At 37.5% G+C, this 22179-nt stretch overlaps 1 pseudogene; it reads right to left on the reverse strand.

Moving 5' to 3' along the window:
* Window positions 5577–8192, reverse strand: LOC102184305 (annotated as a pseudogene).

The following is a 22179-nucleotide window of genomic DNA, read 5'->3' on the forward strand; positions in this document are numbered from 1 at the left end:
TTTAGAACATTTTCATCATGCTCAAAAGAAATCCTGTATCTGTTAGCAGTCACTGCCCACCCACCTCCTTCCCATCATCAGCCCTTAATCTACTTTCTATGTCTATGAATTTGCCCACTGTAGATACTTTATATAAATGATATCTAGCTTTAGTTTGGGGCTCTCATTTTTATTTCACTATTCTATATGTCGAAGTACAGTAATATACTACCTTGATTACTGTAGCTTTATAGTAAGTTTTGAAATCAGGAAATGTGAGTCCTCTTAATTTTAGTATTTAAAAAATATTTTAGATATTCTGGGTCTCTTGCATTTCTATATGAATTTTAGGATCAGCCTCTCAATATCTTCAGAAAAGTCATTTGGGATTTTGATAGAGATTGTACAGCATAAAACAAGAGATTTTTTTTGTTGTTTAGGTTTTATTTAATTTCTCTCAAAAACATTTTGTAGTTTTAAGTGTACATGACTTGCACCTCTTGGTTAATTTTATTCCTAGGCATTTTATTCTTTGTGATTCCATCATAAATGAAGTTGTTTCTTTAATCTCATTTTCAGATTGTTCATTAGCAGTGCTTAGAAAAACAATGAATTTTTTGATATTAACCCTGTATCTTTCAGGATTTATCAATTCTAGTAGTTTTCTTGTGAATTTCTAAAAAATTTCTCTATAAAAGAATTACAAATAGCTTTACTTTTTCCTTTCCACTCTGGATGCATTTTTTTCTTGCCTAATTGCTGCAGCTAGTGGCTTAGTACAATGTAGAATAAAAAGTGAACAACATTATATTGTTCCTAATTGTAGGGAAATTTTCAGTCTTTTATACCATGTTAGGTCAGTGTTTCATAGGTGACCTTAATCAAGTTGAAGAAGTCCCCTTCTATTACTGATATGTTGATTGACTTTCGTCTTAAAAGAGTGTCAAATTTCCCATGTGTACTTGTGAAAAATGTGTTTTACCATTGTTAGTTGAAGGGAAATTTAGGTGCTTATTAGATCTTATTGATTTATAATTTGTGCCTTGTTGATCTTCTACCTAGATCTACTATTATTGAAAGTGAACGACTGCATTCTCTTATTTCTATAGCTGAATTGTCTGTCTCTCACTTCTATTATGTCAGTTTTTGTTTTATGTATTTTGAGGCTCTGTCATTAGGTGCATCTTATTTAAAACTTGTTTTATTTCCTTGATAGATTGAACTTATTACTATAAATCATCCTTTAAAACTAGAATAACAATTTTGTCATAAATTTCTTTTTGTCTGATGCCAGGGTCCAGGCCCGGTGGATCCAGGGAATTCGAAGGTGGGGACTGCGTCAGCGTCTTTGGAAGAATACATATTTAATTACAGATATAGAGAGAAATTAGAAACAGATAGTGTAGTAGGAGATAGTGTAGTGGAGAAAAGGAGGCTGAATCCAGATGGGAATTCAGCCAGAGAAACGGGAGCAAGAAAGAAGCGACATGGGGGAATCAGTCTTTCCGGAAACTGATCCATTTTCTTTATTTTTAGGTTTGCTTATATACATTTTGTTACACATAGGGATGAATACAGAGTCACGCGGGGGTTAGCAGTCCTGACCTTTATCAAAATCAGGTGCTTCACATCTTAGGGATTTTATGATCCTTTCTTTCTGATAACCAAAAAACATTTTTTCCAAGGGTGTTTTTTCTTAAACCAGGCACCACCCTCCAAATAAAGTTACATTCCTATAGGGTGAGGGTGTAGTGAGTTACAATCAAGAAAGGAATTTATTTAACCCAAGGTTAACATGATTAATCTTAAAGGTTAATACTTATTTCTCCTATATGCTTAAAGGTTAATACTTATTTCTCTTATATGTTAGTTATATTCGTTATAAGGGTAGGGGACATGGAGATTTAGCAGCAAACATCAGCCCAACAAATGAAAATCCTTTCACCAATGCTCCCCTTAAGATCTATTTAGTCTTAAGATAGTGATAAAGTTACATTTTTACATAGCAAGGACACAGTGATTTATAACAAAGTACAGTGATCTATTACAAAAGAGAAAATTCATTAACTCAAAAAGTCTAGTATTGCTAACCTTAAAAACTACTATATTTCCTTTTCTATAGTCCAAATACATTGATTAATATATTCCCAGGTGCCTAAGGATATGGAGGCCTGGCGGCAATCATTGACTCAACAAGAAGAAAAAGCCCTATGCTAATTAAGACTTTCAAAATACTCCAAAACTCTCTGTGCTGTTGAGAGGTAGTGAACAATCATGTGCGTAGTGGCAGGAGTATGGATAATCCTGTCACACAAGCTAGTCTGTCAGCAGAGAGGTCTGACCTGAGACACCCTTGTCCCACCCAGAGCAGGGAATTAGCAGCAATTATTGACACAACAAATGAAAAACCCTTCACCAATATAATTCCTAACCAACCCACTATACTAATAATTTCTAACTCCCCAAAAGAATTTGCCTTTAGTAAGTCTAAAACATCTCGTGCCTCTCAGGTTGGGAGGCTGTAAACAATCACATGCGGCCGGGCGAACCTATACAGGCGGGCTAGATAACCTTCAGAGGAGTCCATAAGCTGAAACACTCTTGCCACGCCCAGGAATTTTTATTGCCTTGGAGCTGCACGTTTATTCCTTCTCCGAGAGAAACGGTTATGGAGGAGAGCCCCCCGTAAAGTCAGAGGTGTAGGTGAGAGCATAAAACAGACTCTGGTTTTGGGGTTAGATGCTCGGGAACAGGGGGTTTCCTGAGGCTTGATCACGCCTTTGCGTATGCCAAGCCTCCTTCCTCATGACCTTTGCCATGGGCGGAGTTCCTCACGCTGGCCCCTGGCAGTCTGATACTAGTTTAACCACTCCATATCTGTCACTATTTGCATGGCATATGCTTTTCCATTCTTTTACCTTCATCCTATTTGTGTCTTTGAATCTAAAACGAGTCTCTTTAAAGGGTGTCTTTGAAGAAAAAATGTATAGTTATATCATAATTTTTCCGTCTCATCAAGCTCTATATTTTATTTACGTTTGGCATTTTTACATGTGTTATATTTTTTGTTCCTCCTCTGTTTCTCCATTACTGTCTCCTTTTGCATTAAATACATGCTTACACCAGTCGATTCCCATGCCAATACCTTTCCTTTATATTTTTTAGTTTATTGCTAGTTGCCCTTGAGAACAGGAAAAGATCCTGATGCTGGGAAAGATTGAGGACAGGAGGAGAAGGGAACGACAGAGGATGAGATGGTTGGATGGCATCACCGACTTGATGGACATGAGTTTGAGCAAGCTCTGGGAGTTGGTGATGGGCAGGGAAATGTGGTGTGCTTCAGTCCATGGGGCTGTAAAGAGTTGGACATGACTGAGCAACTGAACTGAACTGCCCTTGAGATTATAATTTACATCTTCACTGAAAACAATTAGTTCAGATTATTACTAATTTCAATAGGATACAAAAAATTTGCTCCACTCTATCACCCTCTTCCTTTGTTCTTTCTTATACAAATTACATATTTATAGATTTTAAGACTATCAACACAGGTTTACAATTTTTTTTGTTATTGCCTTTTATTTTAGAGTACAGAAAAAACAAACAAAAACAATTATGCTATTTCACAATGATCTCTTGTCTTCCCATGGCTTCAAGTTACTGTGCATTATTCATTCTTTTCAGTCTAATGATTATTTGCCTTCTCTGATATATATATCTTGTAGGGCAAGTATATTAGTGATGAATTCTCTCCACTTCTATTTCTTTGGGAATATGCTAATATCTCTATTTTTGAAGTATAGTTTTATTTAATAAAGATGACAATGGCAACCCACTCCAGTACTCTTGCCTGGAAAATCCCATGGATAGAGGAGCTTGGTAGGCTGCAGTCCATGGGGTCGCTAAGAGTCGGACAGCACTGAGCGACTTCACTTTCACTTTTCACTTTCATGCATTGGAGAAGGAAATGGCAACCCACTCCAGTGTTCTTGCCTGGAGAATGCCAGAGACGATGGAGCCTGGTTGGCTGCCACCTATGGGGTTGCACAGACTTGGACACGGCCGAAGAGACTTAGCAGCAGGAGCAGCAGTTTTATTTAATATTGAACTTTTGGTTAACAATGTATATCAAATATGTCATCTTCCTGCTTTCTGTCCTTCATGATTTCTGATGAGATATCAGTTGTTAATGTTGAAGATTTCTTACTCATGATTAGTTGCTTTTCCCTTGCTGACTTCAAGATTCTCTTTGTTTTGTCTCTTAACAGCTTGACTATGATGTATCTGGGTATGCATCTCTTTTAATTTACTGTGTTTGGAATTAATTGAGCTTCTTGAATGTTCAGAATAATGTTTTTCATCAAATTTGGGACATTTGGGGCCACTTTTTTTCAAAAAAGTATTCTTTATGCTTTTATTCTCTCCTTTCCTCTGGGACTCTTACTACATGTTTCTTGTTATGCTTGACGGTATCCCAGTCTCTGAAGCTCTGTTAATTATTCTTTATTGATGATTCTTTTTTCTATTACTCATATTGGATAAGCTCTATTGACTTAATTCACTGGTTCTTTTGTCTGCTCACTCAAGTCTGCTGTTGGTCTCCATTAATGAATTTTTATTAAAAATTTTTTTTTAGGTTAGGAATATGTTTTTATTGAAGTATGCTTTTTTCTTTTTTATTATATAAATTTATTTATTTTAATTGGAGGTTAATTACTTTACAATATTGTATTGGTTTGATTTACAACATGTTCATTTCTTATGAAAAGCAAAGTGATTCATTTATACATATACACATATTCTTTCCAATTATGGTTTATTATAGGATACCAAATATAGTCCCTTATGCTATACAGTAGGAACTTGTTGATCCTTTTTATATATGGTAGTTTGTATCTGCTAACCCCAAACTCCTGATTTATCTCTCCTCCACCCTTTGATGACCATAAGTTTGTTTTTTTTCTCTATGTCTGTGAGTCTGTTTTTATTTCATAAATGAGCTCATTTGTGTCATATTTTAGTTTCCACTTGTAAGTGAAACCTTATGGTATTTGTCTTTCTCTTTCTGACTTACTTCACGTTGTATGATAATCTCTAAGTCCATCCATGTTGCTGCAAATGGCTTTATTTAATTTCCTTTTTATGGCTGAGTTGTATTCCACTGTGTATGTATACTCTATCTTCCTTATCCACTCATCTGTCAATGGACCTTTAGGTTGCTTGCATGTCTTGACTGTTGTAAACAGTGCTGCTGGGAACACTGGAGTATACGTATCCTTTCAAATAGAGTTTTCTCTGGATATACACCCCAGAGTAGGATTGCAGAGTCATATGACGACTCTATATTTGGTTTTTTAAAGGAACCTTCATACTGCTCTCCATAGAGGCTTCACCAATTTACATTCCACCAGTAGTGTGGGAGGGTTCCCTTTTCTCCACATCCTCTCCAGCATTTGCTATTTGTAGAATTTTTGATGATAGTGTGAGGTGGTGCCTCATTGTATTTTTGATTTGTATTTCTCTAATTAATTTTTAATTTTAATTAATAACTTTTCAATTTCAATATTTCGTTCCTTTTTTTGTGTGTGTATTTCACATTGCCTCTTTGTTCAGGTCTTCATTCAAAATTAGCTGTCCAAAATGATTTGGCATTTATGGAATAAACACATTTCAGTTTATGCAGCAGCCTTCTTTTCCTCTGAGGAGGGTTTCTTTTCTGCGGGCTTCTTTTCAGCTGCTGGTTTCTTGGTCCCTGTAGCCTTTTGTCCCACCACAGGCTTCTTCAGCTTCTTATCGCCAACAGCCTTCTTTTCTTTGTTTCCCACCACAGGCTTCTTGCCCTGAATCCCCTTCTCATCTGATTTGGCTTCTAGTGCTGCTGCTGCCTTATCCATGTGGATTTTGTGTTTCTTGGCCTGTCGAAGAATGGTGTTCCGGCACATGGTCTTTGCGTATGGGTTAAGCTTCAACATGATTCTCGGGTTTTTCAGTGGATTCTTCTTCAGGACTCTGCGATGAATCTTCTTACATGGTGCTTGGAGTGCTCTTTGGATTTCTGGGCTTTTCAAGATTCTGCTGAGGTCTGTATTGAGCATCTTGTACATGGGGAGGTTGTAGTTACTCTTGAGGGAGGCTGCTTTACACCAAGTGCCATACAGCTCATCTAACTTTCAGAAAGCACTTTCAGTCCAAATGCAGAAATGTCCCACATGACCACTAGGAGCAAGTTTCAAAATGTTCAGCTTGCTTACGTTAAGCATAGTAGTTCCAGGGATGTTTCTGAAGGCCTTGATGATACCATTGTCCTCATTATAGATGACGCAGGGTTCCCTGTGCTGAATATGGCGACAGTTTCTCATTTTCCCTTTGCTAGCTCTCATTAGCTGAGAGGTGTAGACATTTTTGATATCATTCCAGGCCTTAAGTTTCTTCAGAAGCAAAACAGCCTCCTTGGTCTTACTGTAGCCTTCAACTTTATCTTCAACCACCAAAGGAAGTTCAGGAACTTCCTCTATACGATGACCTTTAGACATGACCAGTGCTGGTAAGGCTGAGGCAGCCAGTGCAGAGCAGATGGCATATCGCTTCTGCATTGTATTCACTCTGCGGTGCCAATGTTGCCAGGTCTTGGTTGGTGCAAACATGTGGCCCCCACGACACATATTTCCAAAACCACCCTGGCCAGAATGGTGAGTCCCGCTACCTCGAACTCTGGGAATTAGAGCCACAGCTCTGCCGGTACCCCAAGTTTCAGCACTGGTTTGACGACCTGCTAATTCACTGACAGCATAGGGCTGTTTGTTGTTTTTGTGCAAGTTGATGTGAACAAAGTTAACAGTATCTAGTCAAATGAGAGCCTTGAACACAGCAGGCAAAGTGACATTTTTGCCAGATGACTCCCCCTTTCGCAGTACACTGATATCAGTGGACGAGCCACATGGAAGGGAGAGAAGGCCAGGCTCCTCTCAACCTGGTGGCTCCCACAGGAAAAGCCAGTTCCAATATTTCTATTGGATTCTTTTTTAAAAATAATTTCTATCTCTTTAATAATTGTCTGCTTGGTTACATATGATTCTCACACCTTATCCTTTAATGCATTAGACATGATTTTCTTTGATTCTTTGAATATATTTAAAGTACCTGACTTAAAAATCTTTATGTCCAATGTCTGGACTTTTCCAGAGATAATTTCCATTGACTGCATTTTTCCCTTTATACATGGGCCACATTTTCCCATTTCTTTGCATGTTTTACGCTTTTTTTTTGAAACTGAATATTTTAAGTTGTATAATGTGGTAACTCTGGAAAAGATTTCCTCTTCTTCCTTCCTTTTTGCTCTGTTTTCTGTTTTATTGCTGCTGCTGTTTATTTGTTTAATGACTTTCCTGGTCTAATTCTGTAAACTTAATATGCTTTTTCATGTATGGTTACTGATTTTTCTTTTTGGTTAGATCAATAGTCAGCTAATTATTAAACAGATTTCCTTAATACATGAAATTGACAAGTATCCCAGCCTTGACCTAGGGGCTCTGTATGTGATAGGACATTCCTTTTAAGGATCTGGCAGGAAATTTATAACTCTGTTTTAGGTTTCCTGATTTGCTTATACAAAACTTCAAAGTCAATTAGAGGTGATAGATTAGACCTTCTGTGGTCTTTTCTGGGCTTGTAAGCTTCTGAACTCCCAGGAATATATCAGGGCTTTTCAAAGTAGTCTTTGGAGATATCCATCAGCATTTTTTTCTATAATTTGTCAGTCTATTGTTAGTCACAACGGGTGCTACCAACATAGACAGCTGAACTGCTAAGCAATTACCACTGATTATTTTTTGACAAACATCCTTGAGCTAGGTCTGTTAATACTGAGTAAGCTCTGAATTAGGTAAAATAAAAAACAAACTCTGAGAGTGCAGCCTTTCAGGAGTTGTCAGAGTAAGCCAAATAATAATTTCCTGGATATGTCTTTTTAGGAGTTCTCTGACTCTACCATTGGCTCCTCCGTACTACTTTTCACAGCTACTCATGTTGCAATGCTGTTGGTTTTCAAGACTATTATGGAGCTGAGGAGCTAGGGTTGAAACAGGGAAAGTAAAAGCACCATAAAGCTTGCTGTTCTTACTATAATTCTGTCATTTTCTTGAAATAACACTCATCATATTGTTAATTTCCAGAGTGCTGAAAAACTTACTTTTGATCACTTTTACGAGTGTCATTATTGCTTATTTAATAACCGTATTTTTGGAGATCTTTATTCACCCATTCTAAAGGTACTACTTTATTTCACTTCAGTTTGGTTCAGTCACTCAGTTGTGCCCGACTCTTTGCTACCCCATGGAGTGCAGCACACCAGGATATCCTGTCCATCACCAACTCCCAGAGTTTGCTCAAACTCATGTCCATCGTGTCAGTGATGCTTGACTCGACCATCTCATCCAACCATCTCATCCTCTGTCATCCCCTTATCTACCTGCCCTCAATCTTTCCCAGCATCAGGGTCTTTTCAAATGAGTCAGTTTTTCATATCAGGTGGCCAAAGTACTGGAGCTTCAGCTTCAGCATCAGTCCTTCCAATAAATATTCAGGACTAATATCCTTTAAGATTGACTGGTTTGATCTCTTTGCAGTTTAAGGGACTCTCAAGAGTCTTCTCCAACATCACAGTTCAGAAGCATCAATTCTTCAGTGCTCAACCTTCTTTATGGCCCAATTCTCACATTCATAGATGACTACTGGAAAAACCATAGCTTTGACTATTGGAAAAACCATAGCTTTGACTATATGGACCTTTGTCGGCAAAGTAATGTCTCTGCTTTTTAATATGCTGTCTAGATTTGTCATAGCTTTTCTTCCAAGGAGTAAGAGTCTTTTAATTTTACAGTGGCAGTCATCAACTGCAGTGATTTTGGAGCCCAATAAAATAATATCTGTCATTGTTTCCCCATCTATTTGCCATGAAGTGATGGGACCGGATGCCATGATCTTTGTTTTTTGAATGTTGAGTTTTAAGCCAGCTTTTTCACCCTCCTCTTTCACTTTCATCAGAGGCTCTTCAGTTCCTCTTTGTTTTCTGCCAAAAGAGTGATGCCATCTGCATGTCTGAGGTTACTGATATTTCTCCTGGGAGTCTTGATTCCAGCTTGTGCTTCATCCAGACTGGCATTTCATGTGAGTACTCTGCATATAAGTCAAATAAGCAGGGTGGCAATATACAGCCTTGACATACTCCTTTCCCAATGTGGAATATATCTTTTTACTGCATTGCTCTGTTGCAAAATCAATTACTAGATGTGTAGGATCAAGTATCTGGTTTCTCATGATTGAAATATTCTTAAGTTTATACTTGAGTCCAGCTTTCATTATCTTTTGGATCTAAACTGGGTGATTGGTAAAACATGGGGCCTTCTGAAGACATGTTTGGGAGAACAGAAGCTTGACAGCCTTATTTTCTTCAGCACTTTTTTGTCATCTATGAATTTGGTTGATTCTTCTCAAAACGGGTTTTGCTGTGGCCCATTGTTCCTGAATAACTGGCTTGAGAACCAGAGACAGTTATGGTCTCTAGGATGAAATAACTTTCTCAAATAAAGAAAGTCCAGGTAGATCTGATTCTTTCCTTCTCTATCCAGGATAGTACAAACAAAAGTTAAGATATCAGGCCAATGATAGGGCTTCAGTTATTTCAGGGCTGACCTCACTGTCTCTGGTTTTTGCATCTAATTTGTATTATGTTAATATTCTAAACTCTCTTTTAAATTTTTCTTTCTACAACCATTTATTCAACAGTTACTGTTCAATAGTTATAGACATTTGGGTGGTTACTCATGATATAAAAATATATTAAACATAACTCATGGTATAAAAGTATATTAAACATGTTATAGTCCCTCTTTCCAACATGAATTAATATACCCTAGTCCTCTAACTGGCTCTCCCATTATTTTTCCCTATAATCCTATAATCTTTCCCTTCTGATCCTCCTTATATTTCCCAGGTTTTATATGGCAGGCTTATATTGAGTATATTTAAGGCCTTTCCCCCATTAGGTATTTCCCCTAGTAGCTCAGATGCTAGAGAATCTGCCTGTAATCAGGAGACTTGAGTTTAATCCCTGGGTCAGGAAGATCTGCTGGAGAAGGGAATGGCAACCCACTCCAGTATTCTTGCATGGAGAATTCCATGGACAGAGGACCCTGGCAGGCTACAACTAATGGAGTCTTAAAAAGAGTTGGATTCAACCAAGTGACTAACACTTTCACTCTCCCCATTAGATATAGTGATATTCCATATTACTTCTATACTCCCATTTTCTCTACTCCAGAAGTTCAACAGAATGAAGAATGAACAGTCAATTTTATTTTAGTTTAGGCTCTCATTTATTGAACATATTCTGGAGACTAGGCTAAGTATTTTATATTGGGTTATTTCATTATATAAGTGTTACATTCATATAATACCTAGCCTTATGCCAGACACTATTATTATTCCATTTTGATATAAGGAGAAGCTAAATTTGAATGTTTGAATTGCTTGTCCAAGATCAGATGGTCAATAAGTAGTTGCGCTAATATTCCAACTCAGTAAGCTTAATTTCAGAGTCTGTGGCATTATGTATTATAGAATACAATTTCTATGAAAAAATTATGAAGAACACAGTGGATACTATCAACAGAATGAAAATATTTTGCAAATTATAGATCTGTTAAAAGATTAATATCCAGAATATGTAAAGAACTCCCAAAACTCAACAATAAAAACCCAACAACTTAATTCAAAAAAGAACCTGGATAGAACTGCCTGCTCCATAGTTCCCCATTATCCTGCTTCTTTCCAATCAGGAGGTTATTTATAGTGTGAATTTTTAGAATTGTATCTTCCCCAACTTTTTATTCAGTACTACTTCTAGTGTTTGGGAGCCACTAAGGAGCCAGACTATTCAGCCTGCTGTACCGAAACTTCTGTATCTGCCCTTGGCAACCACTTTTTGATTTGTAATTTAATTTTATTATTCTTATTACCAGCTGCTGTTTCTGATGATTTATTTGGCTATTTTAAACAGCTTTTGTTTTGTGGTTATTATTTTTAATCCCTTTAAAAAATATAAAATCCAAATTTAAAAATCCCTTTATTCTGAGAGAGAAAATTCCTGATCTAGCTTTATTCTACCTTCTTATTCTTGACATTTCCCTTATTTAATTTAAAATGTTCTTACTGTATTAATAATAAAATTCTATTCCTCAAGGCTTCATTCCTAATATGTCTTAGAGGTGTGTATACTGAGTGTATTTTTTTTTAATTAATTCTTTGGGTAGGTACTTAACTAGTGAAAAATATTGTGTTTAGATACTTAAGTTCAAGCTCTGGTGTCAGTTAATTTCTCTGAACTTTTTTTTTTATAAGCAATTAAGGAATACCTGTTATCCACCTCTTGTTTTTTGAGAGAATCAAGTGAAATATTAAAAATGAAATTGCTTTGTAGATACTCTAACATATATATTAGTGAAATTGTTGTGATGATCATAAGATAATAGTGATGATAATTATGACAAATTGCTTTTGAGTAATAGGAAGTGAAAAAGCTCAACAGATATCAAATTGTTCCTGGCTTTTCAACACTTATGGTAACAGTGTAATTCCATGGAGTTCCATGGACAGAAATCTTAAATGTTAGGAAACTTCCTCTAATCTTAGTGACAAGCTCTAATAAAACATAAGACACATATGAGAAAGTCAAGATGCCTGCATTTTCAAAAAGCAAAGCCACAGTTTATTTTCAGTTGAATTACCTTCAGTCATATGCAATTACCAGATGCATTTAGGCCTTTCATTATGGAGAAAAGAAAACTGCAGCATCACTCCTGTTATTTTTAGTGACAGTGGAACAACTGGATGCAAAGGACAATGTTACTTTTCTCCTAGTTTATGTCTCTGTGAGTCGACTTTACAGTTGAAAAGAAACACTGCTATCTTTCATCTGGGCTATATTTTCCAAGTTTCTGGGCTTGTACTGATGTACAATTCACCCATATTCCATGAAATTCCAACCCTACTACTTTTCTGATAGCAATATGTGGGGTTCTCTATAAAACATAAAAGGCAAGCTCCTTAAAAAAATTAAGAGTAATTTTTCATAACATTTGTGAAAATTCAAATAACATTGGATAAATGTCAATTTTCTAAGATATTATCAGTTCAGTTCAGCCACTCAGTCATGTGTGACTCCTGTGACCCCATGGACTGCAGCACACCAGGCTACCCTGTCTATCACCAAATCCTGGAGCTTACTCAAACTCATGTCCATCTAGTTGGTAATGCCATCCAACCATCTCATTCTCTGTCATCCCCTTCTCCTCCTGTCTTCAATTTTTCCCAGCATCAGGGTGTTTTCTAATGAGTCAGTTCTTTGCATCAGGGGGCCAGAGTATTGGAACTTCAAATTCAGTCAGTCCTTCCAATGAGTATTCAGGTCTGATCTCCTCTAGGGCAGACTGGCTTGATCTCCTTGCAGTCCAAAGGACTCTCAAGAGTCTTCTCCAACACCACAGTTTAAAAGCATCAATTCTTTGGTGCTCAGCCTTCTTTATGGTCCAACTCTCATATCCGTACCTGACTACTGGAAAAACCATAGCTTTGACTAGACAGACCTTTGTCAGCAAAGTAATGTCCCTGCTTTTTAATTTGCTGTCTAGGTTGGTTATAGCTTTTCTTCCAAAGAGCAAGGAAGGGTCTTTTAATTTCATGGCTACAGTCACCATCTGCAGTGATTTGGAGCCCAAGAATATAAAGTCTGTCTCTGTTTCCGTTGTTTCCCCATCTATTTGCCATGAAGTGATGGGACCAGATGCCATGATCTTCATTTTTCGAATGTTGAGTTTTAAGCCAGTTTTTTCACTCTCCTCTTTCACTTTCATCAACAGGCTCTTTAGTTCCTCTTTTTTAACTGCCATAAGGGTGCTATCATCTGTATATCTGGGGTTATTAATATTTCTCCCGGCAATCTTGATTCCAGCTTGTACTTCATCCAGCCTGGCATTTCACATGATGTACTCTTCATATAAGTTAAATAAGCAGGGTGACCATATGCAGTCCTGATGTACTTCTTACCCAATTTGGAACCAGTCTTTTGTTCCATGTCCAGTTCTAACTATTGCTTGTTGACCTGCATACAGATTTCTCAGGAGGCAGGTCAAGTGGTCTGGTATTCCTATATCTTTAAGAATTTTCCACAGTTTGTTGTGATCCATAGTCAAAGGCTTTGACATAGTCAATAAAGCAGAAGCAGAAGTTTTTCTGGAATTCTCTTGCTTTTTCTATGATCCAGCGGCTGTTAGCAGTTTGATTTGTGGTTCCTCTGCCTTTTTGAAATCCAGCTTGAACATCTAGAATTTCTTATTTCATGTACTATTGAAGCATAACTTGGCAAATTTTGAGCATTATTTCACTAGTATGTGAGATAAGTGTAATTGTACAGTAGTTTGTACATTCTTTGGCATTGTCTTTCTTTGGATTTGGAATGAAAACTGACCTTTTCCAGTCCTGTGGCCACTGCTGAGTTTTTCCAAATTTGCTGACATATTGAGTGCATATTAAGATATTACAGAAGTAAAATTTTCCAGTTATATTCCTGATACCCATGTTATAATTCCTCCATGTTCTTAGAGACTTTAGAAAGTTCCACTTTCTTAATCTATAAAATGTAAATATAATAGAATCTATCACACAGGGCTATTGTAAGCATTCAATGTGTTCATATAGCTAAATAACAAAAGCATGATGCCAAAAAGCTTTCAGTCTATAGTATTGATTGTGTGCATGTGTGCGCACACTAAGTCTTGTCCAATTCTTTGCAATCCCATGGACTGTAGCCCTCTAGGTTCCTCTATCCATGGATTCTTCAGGCAAGAATACTGGAGTCAGTTGCCATGCCCTTCTTCAGGGGGTATTTCCGACCCAGGGATTGAACCCTGTCTCTTATGTCTCCTGCATTGTCTCCTGCATTACCACTAGTACCACCTAAAGACGGGGTTTAGGCTTCGTTTACTTTTCTACTGACTCATTCTTCAGACATCTTGTTGAGAGATTTCTATGTGTCAAAAATGAGATTAGAGGAAGTAGAAATGGAGCTATGTGTTCCCTCTCAAGCTCTTATTATCATACTCAGGGTGTACCAGTTCTAATCCTAAGTATTTTGAGGTTCTATTTTTCTTCTAGTTAATACCTTCACCAACCCCCAAAATCTTTATATCTTTCAAGGGGCATTTCCAGAGACTCTTATGTGATCTTCCTGACTCTTGCCTGATCCCTTCCATACAACCTTCACTCTAATGCAAAAGAGAACATTCTAAAACATGTCTTATTCTGTCATTCTCTTACTTACATTTTGGTTTTTCTGCCTCATTTAGAATAAAGCATGGATTCTTAGATCCTGAATAGATATCAATGTCATCTTTTCTGCTGATTCTCTCTCTAGTCCTATTTTTGACCACATTTCCTTATAAAGATCCTTTCCTATCAGCTTTACTGAAATACTTAATATTTAGAAATGTTTTATGTACTCTCACTTCCCAGTGTTTAGGACTAGTCCTCTTGTCTGGAAAATATTTTTTTAAGCACAATCCGTTTCCAAACTCAACTAGTTTTTCTATCTTGCATGCCCTCTCCACTACATAATCCTAATTTGAGCATGGAATGTTTGGTATCAGGTCTCTTTATGTTTAAGCCTCCTGAGCTATATTGTAAATCTTTGGAAGTTTCCTACTGTTATTGTATCACTGTCAACTTCTCCCTTTGTTGGGCAACCCACTCCAGTACTCTTGCCTGGAAAATCCCATGAACGGAGGAGCCTGGGGGGCTGCAGTCCATGGGGTCGTGCAGAGTTGGACACGACTGAACGACTTCAATTTCACTTTTCACTTTCATGCATTGGAGAAGGAAATGGCACCCACTCCAGTGTTCTTACCTGGAGAATCCCAGGGACAGTGGAGCCTAGTGGGCTTCCATCTATGGAGTCACACAGAGTCGGACACGACTGATGCAACTTAGCAGCAGCAGCAGCAGCTGGTAATATTTGCTTTACTTAGGCGCTCCTGTATTAGGTGCATGCATGTTAACAAATGTTATATCCTCTTCTTATATTGATCCCTTTATTATATAATGCCCTTCTTCATCTTTTTTTAATAGACTTTGTTTTAAAAATCTATTTTGTCTGAAATGAGTATTGCCACTCTACTGTTTTATTTCCATTAGCATGAAATGTCTTTTTTTCATCCCCTAACTTTCAGTCGGTGTGTGTCTTTAGCTCTAAAGTGAGTCTCTTGTAAGCAGCATATAGATTTTTTTCATGTAAAGATGTACTCTATGTCTTTTTGATTGGAACATTTAATCCATTTACATTTAAAGTGATTATTGATAGGTATGTCTTCAACGCCATTTTGTTACTTGTATTCTGGTTGTTTTGTAGTTCTGCTATTTTCTTTGTCTTTCAGTTTCTTTCCTTGTGTTTTAATGATTTTCTTCGGTATTATATTTATGTTCCTTTCTCTCTAGTTTCTGTGTGTTTTATTGTAGGATTTGATTTGTGATTACCATGAGGTACATATATGTTGACCTATAACTACATCTACTTGTTTTAAACAGATAGTCATTTAAGTTCAGGTACATTCTAAAAGATCTACATTTTTATTCCCCTTCTCCACATTTTATGTTTTTGATGTCGTATTTTACATCTTCATCTTTATCCTTTTACTGGTTATTATAGATTTTACAATTTCATGTCTTTTAATCTTTATACTAGCTTATTAAGTAGTTGATCCTCAGCTCTTATTATATATATTTTACTTTACTAATGGGATTTTCCCTTTCCTATATATATTTACTTCATGTTATGGCCTTTTTCTTGCTAAGAGAAGACTCTAATATTTATTTTAAGGTAGATTTTGTATTGAACTCTTTCAGTTTTTTTTTTGTCTTTGTTTCTCCTTAAATTTTAAATGATAATTCTGCTGGGTAGATCCTAGGTTGTAGGTTCTTCCCTTTCAGAACTTTGAATATATCATGCCACCACTCCCTTCTATAGATTACAACATTTCTCCAAAAGAATCAGCTGATAGCTTTGTGGGTGTTACCTTGTATTAATATATGCTTTTGCATTTCCCTTGCTGTCTTTAGAATTCTCTCTTTAACTTTTGCTATTTTAATTATATATGTCTTTTTGTAGGTCTATTTGGGTTCATCTTTCTTGGGATCTTCTGTACTTCCTCTACCTGGATATCTATTTCCTTCTTCAGGTTTGGGTAGTTTTCAGTCATATGTTTTTGACCCCCTTCCCCTCTCTTTCCTTCTTCTAATGTCTTGAACTATTTTTCTGGTAAATAGTTTATTTCAATTTCATCTTTCCCATGCCCCCCACCCAGGTTTTTGTTGTTATTATTGTTGTTCTTTCACTTGAAACAAATTCTTCTGTCTTCTCATTTTTCTTAACCTCTCTTGGCCTCTATGAAATTAGGTGAAACAGTTGCCTATTATAGTCTCATAGTGGTGTTCTTCTTTTGGGCTATTCTATCCAGACTGCATTTGCTCACTGGCTTTGGTGGGCAAGCTGGATGTGATATGAACACAAGTTATATCTTTCCCAAGAATATGCAGATAGTTATTACCTTGGTAGAATATGGTAGAATGTCAGAGATGAAGGGACAAGGACTAGATCCATGCATGAATTGGGGCTTCTTTTCAGCTCAATGTCTGTTACTGCCTTATCATGCTGAGATTAGGTCCCAAGTTGCTTGAGTGGAAGTCCTGAGGGTTGTGTCCTAGCTGGCTTTCTTCCCATTAACTTTTGGAAGATCCCCTGGAGAAGGAAATAGCAACCCACTCCAGTATTATTGCCTGGGAGATCCCATCAACTAAGAAGACTGCCAGAATGTAGTTCGTGGGCCTGCAAAGAGTTGGACATGACTTAGCAACTAAACAACAACACCATTAGCTTGTTGAGAAAATTAAATGAATTCCAGTAGTGTCTGGGATACAGTGATGGTTGCCAAGCTATAACTGGTATTCAGTTAATGGTAGCGGTAGTGGTCAAAGTTGTTCTAGTCACTTGTCTTAGATATTTCTGTTCCACCAAGGGACATCCATTCTCATGGGGAGGCACACTTGTACAGAGCAGAAGGAAATGCATACTGATTAGAATAAAAACACTGTGTTATCAGAGTATAAAAGAGGATGATCCAGACCAGGAGTTTCAGAAAGGCTTCATGTGTTTTTCCCTTCTAGGAGTCTCTAGTACAAGGTGATTACCATTGTATCAGAGGGATCACACCACTTAACAAATAATTTAAAAAGACAACCAACTTTAGTTGTCTTAGAGACCATATAATCTAGAGGAGGGATGCCTAACCTCAGATCATCAGTGAACCCCTAACTGTGTGCGGTTTTGTTGATTATTAACTTATGTCTGTGTATTTCTGGGAAGAAGGGCCATAGCTTTTATCAGGTTGCACTAGCATCCTTGGCCCAGAGCAGAGCAATGCTAGCCCAGGAGAGGCTGGTATGGGTGCTAGGCATGGGTGTGGGCATGGGCCAGGGCTACAGTCAATGACCAGATTACTTCTGGCTGCAGTCAGTGGCCTAACTACTGTCTGAGTAAGCACCCATAGAGGTTGCACTGTCTTGATCAAACATTGCTCTGGGTCTGAGCTACCTCTTTCCCCTCAAGCTGAGTTCTCCCTTTGTCTACTGATACCCTTGCTCTGGTGTACAGCTAAGCCACAGAGCAGAAAAGGCCAGTCTTGGCACTTGGCATAGGTCTGTGCATGGGCTATGATGGTTCAGTCATAGTTAGAGACCTAGACTGCTTCTGATGCACTGCTTGTGTAAATGCCATAATGACTGCCCCTGCCCTGGTCAGAGGTTGCTCTCAGTCTCAGTCACTTTTGTGCCACCTGGCTGAGCTCTCCCCAGACTGTCACAGCCCTTGCCCAAATGTAGAGCTGCACTGTGAAGCAAGTAGACCATGAGCAGTCACTTGGCTCAGGCTGGGGCACATGCTAGGAGAGTCACAGAAGATCAGCCAGCTTCCTGTGCTATTTCAGTTCACCATCTCTGCCCTATTGTAGGAGTAAGTAAGCATGTGCATGCTCCTGATGAGCAGATTCCAAACTTCCCGCAGCCCTTATGTTAATCCCAGTGGCCCTCCATCCAACCAAGAGGAAATCAGATCCGAGGGCTGGGACCCAATGTGCCACTCAAATTGCTTACTCCCCAGAGAGGGTCTCTACCTTTGTAAACCCCCTCCCCTTCTGAGTCCATCTCCCAGTGGTACAGGTCCTGCCTGACATTATCATTTCTCTTCCCTTCCTACCAGATTTCCCATGGATCTTTCTTACAGCCTTGGTTGTATAGGAGTCGTCCTGCCAGTCTCCAGTTAGTTTCCAGTGGGATTTTTCCATGTTTATATATCTTTTAGATATATTCATGGGAGGAAGTAATTTTTGTGTCCTCCTGCTCTGCCACCCTGATCTGTTTCTCTATACTTAGTGTAACATGTCAATATATCTCAATAAACCTGGGGGAAGTGTGAAGAAAAGAAAGTCTCAGCAATTGTACATCTGACGCTAAAGAAAGTCTCTGATTCAGGACCATAGTATCTGACATTTCTCTCAGTCTAGCTTTGACTCTCTTTAGAACCCTTCTTGTTTCTACATCTTCCATATCTGGATTGGGTATCATATTACTTGGATTGAAAAAGGATGATAAACCTGTTACTACTCAAAAGGTAATTGCATTTAAGGTCATAATTTATAAAATTCTGCTGACAAATTTTGCCAACAATAACAAAAGTATTAAATACAAATATGAAACTTCTCTCTGTTATTAACATTGTTACACAACAATCATAGTAACATGAAAGTATCAATAGATAACAGATTTATATATAATAGAGAAATTAAAATATATGTAAATAAATGTATATATTCAATTATTTTCTTGGCATATAAAATAAAATCAGTTCATTAGGTAATTTTGCTCTCTGCTCCCTGCCAAACTCTTCATAAATTCCTACTGGAATCAATTACTTAATATACTACTTTATATCAACTACAATTTGTATTCTTTCCCAAATGTTTAGTAACTTTTTATGACTATAATATTTCAAAAAAGGAAAGTTCAACATCTCAAGTCAACTATAGCTCACATATAAATCAAATAATAATTTTCTAAATTTGTATTTGGGCTCAACATGTTACAAAATGCTTTAACATTAAATCTCATTTGATTTTCTCTGGGATAGATATCCTTGCCTCACCAACTTGGGAAGTCTTAATAGCTATAATGAACTTATTGACTGAAATGTTTTGTTAAAATTGGGTTATAACAATCCATTTATTCTGCTGCATCAAATGATATTTTCCATCAATTACTGTAGATTTTCCTTAATCTATGCCTCTGATCTCTTTCATATGTGAGATATTATCCTGATAAAAGAATATGGATTTAACAAGTAGTTGATGGATTAATGTCTGTGTTTTTGCTTGTACTTAATGGGGCTAGTCTTACATAATTTCTCCTTTGACAAAACCTCTGAATTATCAGCTATGTATCTATGTATATTAATCTTACTAAGGCTCAGTTCTCTCCCTTGTAAAGTGGGTAAATAAATGTTACAGAACACATGTTCCTTTTATGATTTAATTAGATAATCTATGAGAAATTCTGAGCACAGTGCTAACTAAAATTGAACAAAAGAAAGAAAAAAGAGAAATGGCAACTGCTGTTCTCTTTCAGAAAATAGATTGGTTTCCAATCACTTCAGTTATTTTGATGTCTACTTGGGGGGGAAAATGTATAAATTAAAAGAAACATATATTTATATTGCAGAGTTAAATGTGAATGGACATTCTATTAACATCTGTAGCCAGCTTTTTAACTTTGTCTTCCAAATGGTGACCTATTGGCCTAGGAGCTCAATCATTTGTTGTTGTTCAGTTGCTCAGTCATGTCTGACTCTTTGCAACTCCATGGACTGCAGCATGCCAGGCTTCACTGTCTTTTACTATCTCCTGGAATATGCTCAAACTCATGTCCTTTGAGTCAGTTATGCCATCCAACCATCTCATCTTCTGTTGCCCCTTTCTCCTCCTGCTCTCAATCTTTCCCAGTATCAGAGGCTTTTCTAATGAGTCAGCTCTTTGTATCAGGTGGCCAAAATGTTGGAGCTTCAGCAACAATCCTTCCAATGAATATTCAAGGTTGATTTCCTTTGGGGTTGACTGGTTTGATATCCTTGCTGTCCAGGGAACTCTCAAGAGTCTTCTCCAGCACCACAGTTTGAAAGCATCAATTTTGTGGTGCTCAGCCTTCTTTGTGGTTCAACTCTCTCTTCCATGCATGACTACTAGGAAAACCATAGCTTTGACTATATGGACCTTTGTCAGCAAAGCGATGTTTCTGCTTTTTAATATGCTGTCTAGGTTTGTCATGGCTTTTCTTCTAAGGAACAAGCATCTTTTAAGCTCAGTCATCAAAAGGCATAATTAGATGGAGAGACCTGAAGGCGAGTAGGTGGGCCATACAGTGGCTCTCAGGAGCAGAGATGAGCGAAAACAACCATGGTTTTTTGTGGACATTTTATCAACCACAATGTTCATGGCTATTTGTATAGTGTGTTTACTGGGAGTCTGGAGTGATGAAAAACAATTTGGGCTCATAGTAACTTGGATACAAATCCAAGTTTCTTATTATCTGTTTGCTTTCAGGCAAGATACTTAATGCCTTTTGTTCATTTCCTTATCTACAAAATGGAGATAACAACACATCTGAATTTCACAGAGTCAATATATAAAATAAATACTAAATATACATCATCTCCTGCACTTAATGTTTGTTCCCTTGATGTTAGTCTCTTTCATTTCTCAGATTAATCTTCATGACCTCTTCCCTCCTCTCCTTCCACAACTATAAAATTTCCCTTTATAATCCAATAATCTGGCTCCTAGTAGCTCAGTCTCATTACTTGGTCCCCATACCACTACTGCATATCTGTGCATTATAAAGAGGAAAGTAAACTACATACAAACAATGAAACTTGCAAAGATGGGGAACTTTGCAGTCAGATGTCTTTGTGCTCCAAGTCCTAGTGAAGGGTATTGCTGAATGAAAAGACGCCAGGATTCTTGGCCTCCAGAGGAGAAGAATTCAATCCAGAGCCAAAGACAAGGCTTGATCACTCAGAGTTTTTGTGTAATAACGTTTTATTAAAGTATAAAGGAGATAGAGAAAGCTTCTGACATAGGCGTCAGAAGGGGGCAGAAAGAGTACCCCCCACTAGTCTTCAGCTGGATGATATATAGCCACTAAGGGTCTGTTAATGAAAGAAAGGAATGTCTTAAAACTCAGAATGGCACCAGGCCCCTCACCCATAAGATGCATTTTGGGATAATCTTGGCACTAGACGGTTCATCCTGGGCCATAAAATGATTAACTTGAATCTTGTAGAAGGACAGATTACCATAAAAATAGTTTTGTTTACATAGATTAGGGAAACAAATTATATCTGAATATAACATACTGGTTTGTCAAGTAGGTTCTGAGCCATTGGGCGGAACCGACTTGAAGACAGAGTTTGGGGTAAATGCATAGTACATTAACATGGCTTAAGACAACATTTCCATAAGAAAAATGCATTGGTTAACTCAAGGTTTGAGAATAGTTAAATTCAGGTGAAACCAGGTACATTATGGCAACACAGCATTTTAAGAGAAAACTCCTTTTAAATTTGTATAGAGAAGGAAAAAATATCGCTAGTTTGTTTCCTCCTGCCACTTAAGAGAGATAAAAATGTCTGACACTTGCAGGCTATTTCCTCCATTTGGAGACCCCTGGCCTTCCTGCCTGTTACCCTCTCACTAGCATCACCACCACCAGCTGTAGATTCCTAAGAAAACTATCTCATATGACTAAATCTCAGTTTCATTATGCTTAAAATGATTTATGTGAACTTACTTTCTTGTGTTGTTGGTGAAATTGGCTTCCCTGATAGGTCAGTTGGTGAAGAATCTGCCTACAATGCAGGAGACCCCAGTTCTATTCCTAGGTCAGGAAGATACCTTGGAGAAGGGAAAGACTACCCACTCCAGAGTTCTGGCCTGGAGATTTCCATAGATTATCCATGGGGTTGCAAAGAGTCAGACATGATTGAGCAGTTTC

The sequence above is a fragment of the Capra hircus genome, chromosome 3, assembly GCF_001704415.2.
Source record: "Capra hircus breed San Clemente chromosome 3, ASM170441v1, whole genome shotgun sequence".
Taxonomy (NCBI): Eukaryota; Metazoa; Chordata; class Mammalia; order Artiodactyla; family Bovidae; genus Capra; species Capra hircus.